This window comes from Pteropus medius, unplaced genomic scaffold (assembly GCF_902729225.1).
Source record: "Pteropus medius unplaced genomic scaffold, Ma_sr-lr_union100, whole genome shotgun sequence".
Classification (NCBI taxonomy): domain Eukaryota; kingdom Metazoa; phylum Chordata; class Mammalia; order Chiroptera; family Pteropodidae; genus Pteropus; species Pteropus medius.
In genome coordinates, this window is record NW_024347344.1 from 1 (window position 1) to 9,824 (window position 9,824).

General features: G+C 32.1%; 1 pseudogene; it reads left to right on the forward strand.

The window, feature by feature from the left end:
- The first annotated feature begins 9,447 nt into the window (after positions 1 to 9,447).
- LOC120614185 (uncharacterized) lies at positions 9,448 to 9,566 on the forward strand (annotated as a pseudogene).
- Positions 9,567 to 9,824: the final 258 nt, after the last annotated feature.

Sequence of the window (9,824 nt, forward strand, 5' to 3'; positions counted from 1 at the left end):
TTTAGAATGGGGAAGAGGAAAGAAGAAGAAAGCCAGAGCAAGTGTACACGCACATATAAGTGCCAGTAGAAGACAAAGGAGAGTAAGATGGGAGTATAAAGTAGAAGAGGCATTGTGAAATTTCCCATCTGAGTTTAATTAATGATCATAAAAAATAAATCACTCCTTTCGTTTACTTCAAATCTCACTTACTAATCTAGCACTGACGGCGGCACTGGTCCAATGAAATCATTTGAAAAAATCAGATTATACACAGTGTGTCTTTGGAATTGAAGGAATTAAGTTGTCTTTCATAATGAAGCATCACTTGCATAATTAAATTTTTAAAAAATGCAGACCAGTTTTTTGAGTTTTTAAAATCTTTAGACTGCAGGCAATTATTTTTTAAAAAATCTAAGGAGTCAAAAATTTAGGGTCAGTCTAATTTACATTATAGAAACTACCTTATTGCAAGTAAAAATAAAAGTTGATCGAAAACAGTATTTGTCACCTTCCTTAGAAACAAATGAGTTAAATTTAAAAAGACAATTTTGGTAAATATTTAGCTTGTGGAACTTGATATTTTGTGCAAAATAGCTCTGATTTCAAGGAGTAGAAATCTATTTAGTGTTCATATGTGAATGTAATACAACTAGCCCTCATTACTGTAATTTAAATATAAATCTAAGAATAATAACAATTTACCTAATGCACACATCTATGCTTTTATGTGCCCCATTATGCATGTGGAGGTGAGATAGAAGAGTGAATTCATGAATTATCGTCTCAGAAATTTGTGAAGCCTAAATGCTATTAGTTTGTTTATCGCCTGATTCTTGCATATTGTTACTAACATTTCATGACTAACATTTGCCTCCTCAGTGTGAAATACAAACTCATGCATTTCTGACCCAGTTTTATTTATTAATGACTGTTAATGGCCTGTAATCAATTCCTAGTGTGTTAGTTATGCAAATAAAATCATTATGTATATAAGGTTATTTAATTAATTGTTTAAACTTCATGCTTTCTTCAGTATTAACTGCCCTGTGGTTTTGTGCTTTACCACATATCATATGAATAAAGATAATAAACAGAATAAATTTAATTCATTAAAGCAGTTTCTTATTGTGATTTCTGTGCCAAGAAGTTATTAAGACTATGCTGTAACTGAATTTAATATCTAAATGAAAATTAATAAATAAATGGAAAAAATTTAGAACTTATTTCCAAAATTTGACATCAACAGTATTTAAAATATTTTAATGTTTTAGTATGGAAGAGCTTAAACATAAATAAAATTACAGAGAGTGTTACAATGAACCTCCATGTATCAACAACCCAGTTTCAACATTATTGAGTCATGGGAAACCTTTTTATCTATACTTCCAATTGTTCCCTCATTCCAGTATTTCGATGCAGAGCAGAGACATATTTCACCTGTAAATATTTTAATATGCATCTCTTAAATATAAAGACTCTTAAAAACTTAATCACAATACATTTCTTACTTGCCTCCAATTTAACAAAAAATCCTTAATGTTAACAAATATCCTGTCAATATTTATATTAAAATTTTATTTATATCAGATCCAAAAAAGGTCTATGCATTGCAATTGGTTGATAAGTCTTTTAAGTTTTTTTTTTTTTAATCTATAGGCTTCAACACTGTCACTTTTTTTTATTCACCTTGTTAAAAAACAGATTCTTGAAGTCCGGATATTGATGACTATACATTCAGTGGCTCATTTTATATTTTACTCTGTCTCCTCTATTTCTTATAAATCAGTAGTTAGATCTATAGTCCTGATTAGATCCAGGTTTTTGTTGCTGTTTTTAGAAATAAATCATAGATGATACAGTATTTCCCTGATCTTCAGGATATATGCTTTCCAAGACTCTCGGTTGTTGCTTGAAACTTCAAATAATACTTAACTTTATGTGTACCATGTTTTTTTCCTATGCATATGTACCTATGATAAAGTTATAGATGATCACAGTAAGACAGTAAAAAGAATAACTAATAATAAAATAGAACAATTATAACAATATAATAAAAGATATGTGAATGTGCTTACTCATTTCAGGGCATCTCTTCCCAATGTTTCAATATTTTCTGTGCAACACATTGCTGTCAATTGGAACACATTTTCTGTTCATGTCTTCTGCCCACTGATATAATGTCTTTCTCATCTCAAGTAAACACTTGCCATGCATTGTGACCATAACTTTCAGTTTGCGGTGCAACACAGCAAACCTAGCACAAATATCTTTTTTCTTCTTCACAATTTCATGGATAGAAGATTTGTTCTTACCATAGATTTTAGCATACGGTTTGTTTTCTTTCATTGTGAAGTGGGGAACTTTTACCTTTTTACTTAAAGGAAGCACTTTATGGCTTCTCTTTGGCATATCCGAATTGCTAGCATCATTACTCTTACACTTTGGGGCTACCATTAAGTAAAAATGGGTAACTTGAATACTAGCACCACGATACCATGGAGGTTGATTTGAAAACCCTCAGGGTTACTAAGTGACTAATAGTAGAGAGTGTATACAGTGTGGAGACACTGCACAAAGGGTTGGTTCATGTCCCGGGAGGGATAGAAGGGGGAGAGATTTCATCATGCTACCCAGAACAATGCACAATTTGAAATTTAGGAATTGTCAGTTGAATTGCTTATGTCTGAAATTTTCTATGTCATATTTTCAGATGACAATAACTGAAACCATGAAAAGTGAAATCAAGCATAAGGGGGGACTATTGCATGTACCGTTTCTTTAAGGAAGTACACGAAATCCTTTTGCCTCTCCTCTTGTGATAGTAGCATCCACTGATAGTCATTTTCTACCTCTTAATTCCTTTCATTTCTTCTGTTTATTAGCTAAAATAGTTCTATAAAGAGGGACTTCTCCATATCAAATTGGCTACCATGAGGTCCTGTGCCCACAGTAAAGGCAGGGGAAACGTATGTTTCTTTCCTTTAAGTCACTGGACTTCAAAATAATAAGTTGATTCACTTTCATACTCCAAATATGACTACTGAGATAAATATATCTGGTTTTATGAGACACCCAGATTCTGTTGAAACTACTCAATCTGTTGTTGGAGTTTAAAAGGAGAAAGAGAAAATTTGCAAACAAATGTGTGAGCTATACTCCAACAGGTACATGGATGTGACTGTGCTCCAACAACATTTTACTTACTAAAACTAGTGTGGGCCAGCCTTGACCAGGGAACTGTAGTTTGCTGACTCTTGCTCTAATCCTTACTTCTACTTTACATAATATGTTTAGCATCCTTTTCTAAAATTTCTTTGGCTATTGCTTGTATATATTCTACTGTGAGCAATGCTTCTGCTTCATGTATACCTTTCCCGCACATCTAATTTGAAGTAACTTTGTTTTCTCACTGTTAATATTGATGATATAATCAGTCATATAGTTATCTGTATCCTGTGCTCTAGTACACTCCTCAGAACAGGCTCATAGGATCAGTATTTCCTATGTTCGTATATATTCTTTAGAGTTTATCTGAGACACTTGTAATTAGACCTAAATTTGGCTAGGTATTTTATATGAACCTTGAGTCTTTTTTTTTCTTTGACAAATATATTACTTCATTTTTCTTTTTCTATGAGGCATTACTGTCAAAATGTGTAACTACAAACTGTTTTTTTTTTTTCGGACTTACTTTGAGTTTCCGAAGAGTTTACTTTTTTTTAAAGTCCAATAATTTGTTTATATATCTTCGATTTAGCTATTCTGAGTCATTTTCTGCATATGTATGATAGATCCATTGAAGTACTATTTCAGGAAAGTTTTCTTGAATTCTATGTTTTGTTATTTTTTCTGGTTTCTTAATTTGTTTTTCAACTTAGGAGACTCTTATCAGATGAATTGTCTCTTATCTTTTATATTACTTTCTGTTTGATCTATTTAATATCTTTATTCATTATATTTAGATTTAAAATATTTTTATGATTATTTTTAAATTACAAATCATACTTTTTAGAGTTTCTCTTTTTTAATAAGTTAGCTTGTTTCAAAATATGAAAGTACACTTACCTTTTTGAAAAATGGCTTCGTTTTCTTAGAGCCATTATTTTTACTTGCTATTCTCTTTTTACTTTGTGACTTCGACCATGATCCTTTTTAATTGTTCATGTTTAAATAATTTTTTTCATGCTCTTAAAAAAGGAAGATGTGCTAGGATAGCATTTCTCATTCATAGTTCTAAAACACTTATTTTAGTTTTTTTTATAAAGTGTTCAAAATATCTATCCTTTTTTTTTGAAGTCTACTTGCTTTTTTCCGTGTTTCCACTTTAATTGGAGAAATTTTCTATTCTTTTTTCATTTTCTTTTTTGCTCTATTGAGTGTCTTGTTTAATTTATATTCTGTTCTCAGTGTTTTCTCGCTAGTATGGACTTATGTCCTGCTATTGCTTTCCTATTAGCTTAGTAATTCTTTCTTTTGGCACACTCAGCAAGATGTATAGAACCACAAAAGGCCCAAGGTTTACTGTCTCCCAATAATTGGCTATCCAAATCTCTGTTCTTTTGTAATGATGGAGAATTCTGGAAGATTCAAATATTATATTGTCACCTTAATCCATTTTCTCAAATTCCTAAATGCAAACTTTAACCCAAGGATATTTGAAATATTTGTAGAGTCTGTGCAATTGTTTCACAGTTAATGAAGATGAAATATGCAGTCCTCTGATTTTCACATTATGTTAGCTTTTACCAAGTTTAGGATGAAAATTACACTCGATTGCATTAAGTTTTTTAATCCAGGGCTTCTAGATACACTTTACCCTTTTCAAACTACTGGCTTTTTGCTTTTAATTTCCATTAATCATATTTGAAATAGTGGGTAACATAATAAATATCTAATGAACTGAACAAATGAATTGTGAATAAAATAGTTCAAGTTAACAGAAAGCATTTTTAAAGGGCAAATTTTCCATGAATTGATAAATAAACATAGAGGGAGAGACTAAGTAATTTTGGTCTGCTAGTTCATTAGACTACTACTAAAATAAAAGTGGTAAAGATAAAGTATATCCCAATAAGTCACTGATATGATCTCTCTCTTTTTTTTGTTATTGTTATTGCTCCTGTTGTTATTTTCTATTCAACAAACTCTAGGGTTAGTACAAGACTGACAATCGGTTCAGTGAGGGCCGATTGGTGGCAGAGAGGGCTGGTGGCAGTATACAGTGCAGCGTAGTATAGAACAGTGAACAACTAACAAATGAGTGATCAGAGAAGACTTTTCAAATGGCTTGACCTTCTGCTGTATTCTGAAGAAGGAATAGAAAAGGATTGAAAGGACAGTTCCAAACACAGTAAGCATATATAAGAATTGTTGAAAAATTAAGTATTCAATTAGAAGTTTATACAAAAGTACCAAGATACAATAAACCTAAAATTACAAAGAAATGTACAAGAAACAGATACGGAGCATTGGAGATATTTAAAATAAGAACAAACAGCACAACAATTAATAACTCTAAAACCCTTATTCCCAAGGAGAATAGGTCATGGGGTTCTCGACTCTATTTTGCTTGCCATTTTCTAAGTCACTGTGCACATAAACTATGCACAGAAGAGGTGAAACTTGTTAGATCAGATACATTACAGAAATAGCAACATTTCCATAAATGGAAAACTTAAGGCATTATTGGATAACATAAGCCTAAAATTAATTTTTGCCTTTAAAATATGGAGGAATATTATCAGAATTTTCTCCTAAATACATTCATCATTCATATTGTTTATGAGTGCAGTATTTGATCCCCTGAAGTCTATTGTTATATAGTCAAGGCCAGGTTTTCACTATAAAGTGAGACAGCCCTAGTTTTTTAAATATTTTGCTAAAGATTTAGCTATGAGATTCACTTTATTTATTTTAACCTCATAACAAATGGAATGTGAACATTGTTTTCTCTCAGTGACATATTCTATTTTGATCAGCCTTAATAAGCTGCCGACTTTTTTTGGTTAAATATGCTAAGGAAATTTAAAAAAAAAATTCCCATTAATGAAAGGAAAAATAAACTTCAACATTATGTTTATAAAATAGAAAGAAATATGGGGAAAGAACCATATAGAATGAATATAAGAAGAATCAACCTTCAGAAGTTTCACTTTTTTACCTTCAGTGGGTTTCTTGATCCTGTTTGCTTGGCATTTCCTATGCCACTGTTTTTCTCAGTTTTTGCTTGCACTATTACCTCTAAAATGTCCTTCCCTCACTGTTTCGCAAATGAACTCCTATTTTAAAAGGCTGAGTGTAAAAGTCATCTGCTTTTTGAAGCTTTCCTTAATCATCCATTATTCCTGTACCACGGGAAACAAATACATCTATCCTGTGAGTTCTCAAAGGCAAGAATATAATATTATCCAATTTCGTATTGCTCAGTTTCCATCTCAGGAGCACAGTTACTACGTGGGTGATTTCACAGAAGATACAGTTTGAGATGGAACCTGAAGAAGAATATAGAGAAGAATATGGACATAGAGAAGATCTATTTCAGGGGAAAATGGTGAAAACTCCTTTGCCTATACAATAGACAATTTACCTAGTAAATTATGTTTGATGCTGAGGGGAAGCAGAATTTGGCATCCCAAACTATGCCTTTTAGAGTACTGATTATTTTAAGCTGGTTATTTTTAAGAAACTAAAGATTCAGGAAAAACTTCTGAAGTTCCCCATAACAACCTAAAAGAAGTGTCCTATTATCATAGATACATATAGTTTAATATGAACTAGATATGATATACAGGGAGAAACCAGCAAGGCCCATTTGATCAAAATCCTCTCAGTGTCCCATTGTAAAAAAGGCCCACAAACATTTGTTTATCAAACGTTTGATCTTCCATCTCTATGTGAATTGTTGTCCTGCCTTTTGAAGTCCCAAACAACAACCTCTCCTCATGTCTTCTTAGCTCAAGATGTCATATAAGCCTTACCTGCCTAATATGTCATCTGGTCTCACATTTTTTTGGAACCCTTGTATTTATATGCATAATAAAGTTGGTCATTTTTTCCTGTTAATCTCTCATGTTAATTTGAATTTTAGTCCAGCCAGAAGACCTTAGAAGATAGAAGAAAAACTAATTTTTCCACCCTGCAGTGCATGCTCTGATGTTTTCTATCAAAGAAATGCTGGCATGTTATCTATTGCTCTATTGAAATTTACCTTTTGATATTTATTATGTATATAAAAATCTCATATTCTACTTATTCTTAGAGCTTGTTATGGTTGACTTTGGCCAAAATTTATGTAATTCTGACCTAGACTAATTAATAGAAACATAATTTTATAATTCTTCTCAGTGGTTATGAATTGCATTTCATTTAGAAAGACATTTTATGAATTCAACATGTGAAATGAAATAAAATGCTAGATATATGGCCAAATAACAGAAATAGTGCCTTCTAAGATAGAAATGGTAAATATATGCACAACATAGGATACTGAGAGTGTGCTGTTTTTGATCCTGAAATCAGATATTACTTATTATCCTTTATTACATTACATGAATTGGTAAAGGCTCTGTGAGTTCTCTTGTAATTATTATTACTCTTAGACTAATGCTAGTGTTCCTACTCATTATCAGGTAGAATCAAGATCATTTATATAAGAAACGTAACATCTTGGACTTTCTTTCATATTTAATTATGTAGGAAAGACACATATCTTATTTTTGGGAAAAATATCCTAAATGATATTAATGGACACATGAAGAGATTTACAAGAACAAAGCACATATTCTGTGTTTGTGTGTGTATTTAAATATATAACCTTTCTTGCAGACTAATACTTTGTAAGTTATTATTTTGCTTGCAACAGCTATGCTCCTTTTATTGTTGAAATATATGTAATATGAATCTGTTTTGTGTCACATGGCTCCTGAACATTATTTTCATGCTACAAGAATCATTCCAAAATTATACATTAAATGAATATATTGAGTACTTGATAAGCATAAGTATTTTTCTGATCTAAGTAAGGGGATAAGAAAGATGACATCGTTGATTTCAAGGAGTTTGTATTCTGGTAGAGATGCTATGATGCTGAAGCATAAAAATAAGTAGTATCACCAAAGAAGTATGTGGCTAATTGCTATCAGAGAGACATAGATATGCATGGGTTGAGTGTAAGGAAATTAATGCTGTGGTGAACTAAATAGCTTCTTGATTGAGGAAGCAAGTAGAAACTTTATTCGAAGCAAGAACTGTTTTTTTTTTTTTTACTGCGACTGATTTTGATTAGAGTAGATAGAGGAGGAATGAGAAATGATTGAGGTAGAAAGTTAGAAGAAAAAGCTTGGGGAAAGGAATTCACAAAGTGAGTTCAGAGGACAGTGAGCAGCATAGCAGTACCAATGAATTCATGAAGAAGAGAAATGAGAAACAGATAAGTAAAAGAAACATCATAAAGCAGTGTTTCTCAAAATTTGGTTTTTGAATAACGTGATGTCAATCATTTGAGATGCTTGATTGAAGTATTTCTTGTACTGTTTTCATCAAACCTACAGAATTAAGATATCTGGAAATAGAAAAGGGAAATCTGAGTATGTAGGATGCTATCTGTGTGTTTTCAGTTTTAGTTTTTTCACAACTATTGAACATACCAATGTAGAAAATATGTGCTTGCAGATTCTTTTTAGGGAGAGAAATGATATGACAAAGGTTATTTCACTGTGTATGATAGCTTGGAAAGAGATAGAATAAATGTTAAAAGAATAGACTATACCTAACCAAGTATTGGTCTAGTATCTCCAGATAAATAGAATTGATAGGCTTGATACATAGTTAGATAGATAGATGATAGATAGATGATAGATAGATAGATAGATAGATAGATAGATAGATATAATAGATGATAAATAGACAGACAGAAAGACAGATAGATGATCGATAAGTTGACAGACATAAACATAGATAAATTTATTTTGAGGGATTGGTTCACATGATTACGGAGACTCAGAAGCGCTATGGCCATGATTGCCTGTCTGCAAGTTGGAGGCTCAAGAAAGCTGGTGGTATACATTTAGTCCAAGTCCAATGGCCTGAGAATCAGGACTGTATGGAGATGGTATAAGCCCTAGTCCGTGTGAAGGTCCAAAGATCAGGAATGCCAATGTCGGAGGGCAGAAGAAGATGGATGGTTAAGCTCAAGCAGAGAGCACAATTGTTGTTTCTCCATCTTTCTGTACTTACTATTCAGGCCCTCAACAAATTGGATGATGCCATTATTGTTACTAGCGATGATATGTTTGAGAGACATTTAAAAATATAGCACTTACATACAAAAAATGCTTTATTTATCTTAATTATTGTATATAGGATTACATGTGTTTTTCTCTAAGTACTTTGCATAACAATGGTTGTAGTTGGAGACATATTAGAAAAGAAGTCATACTTTTCAGAGTATTTAAATTTGAGTACCCTGTCTATGGCCATGCCACTCTGAACAGACCCAATCCTGTCTGATCTCAGAAGCTAAGCAGGGTTGGGCATGGTTAGTACTTGGATGGGAGACCACCTAGGAAGATCAGTTGCTGTAGGCATAAAAAATAAAAAAATAAGGGGATTGTCACCTGACAAAGTCCTTGCAATCTGTGAGATCAACCAAGGATTGCTTCACCTAAAATAAATAAATAATAAATAAGTAAATAAGTAAGTAAATAAATAAATAAAAATAAATTTGTGTGCCCTGATCTTTACTGACAATCAGACAATGCATGAACGAAAACACAGACAATATCCCCCCCCATTAATGGTCATAATAACATAATCATCTCATTTTCAAAGCAGAAAATATGAAA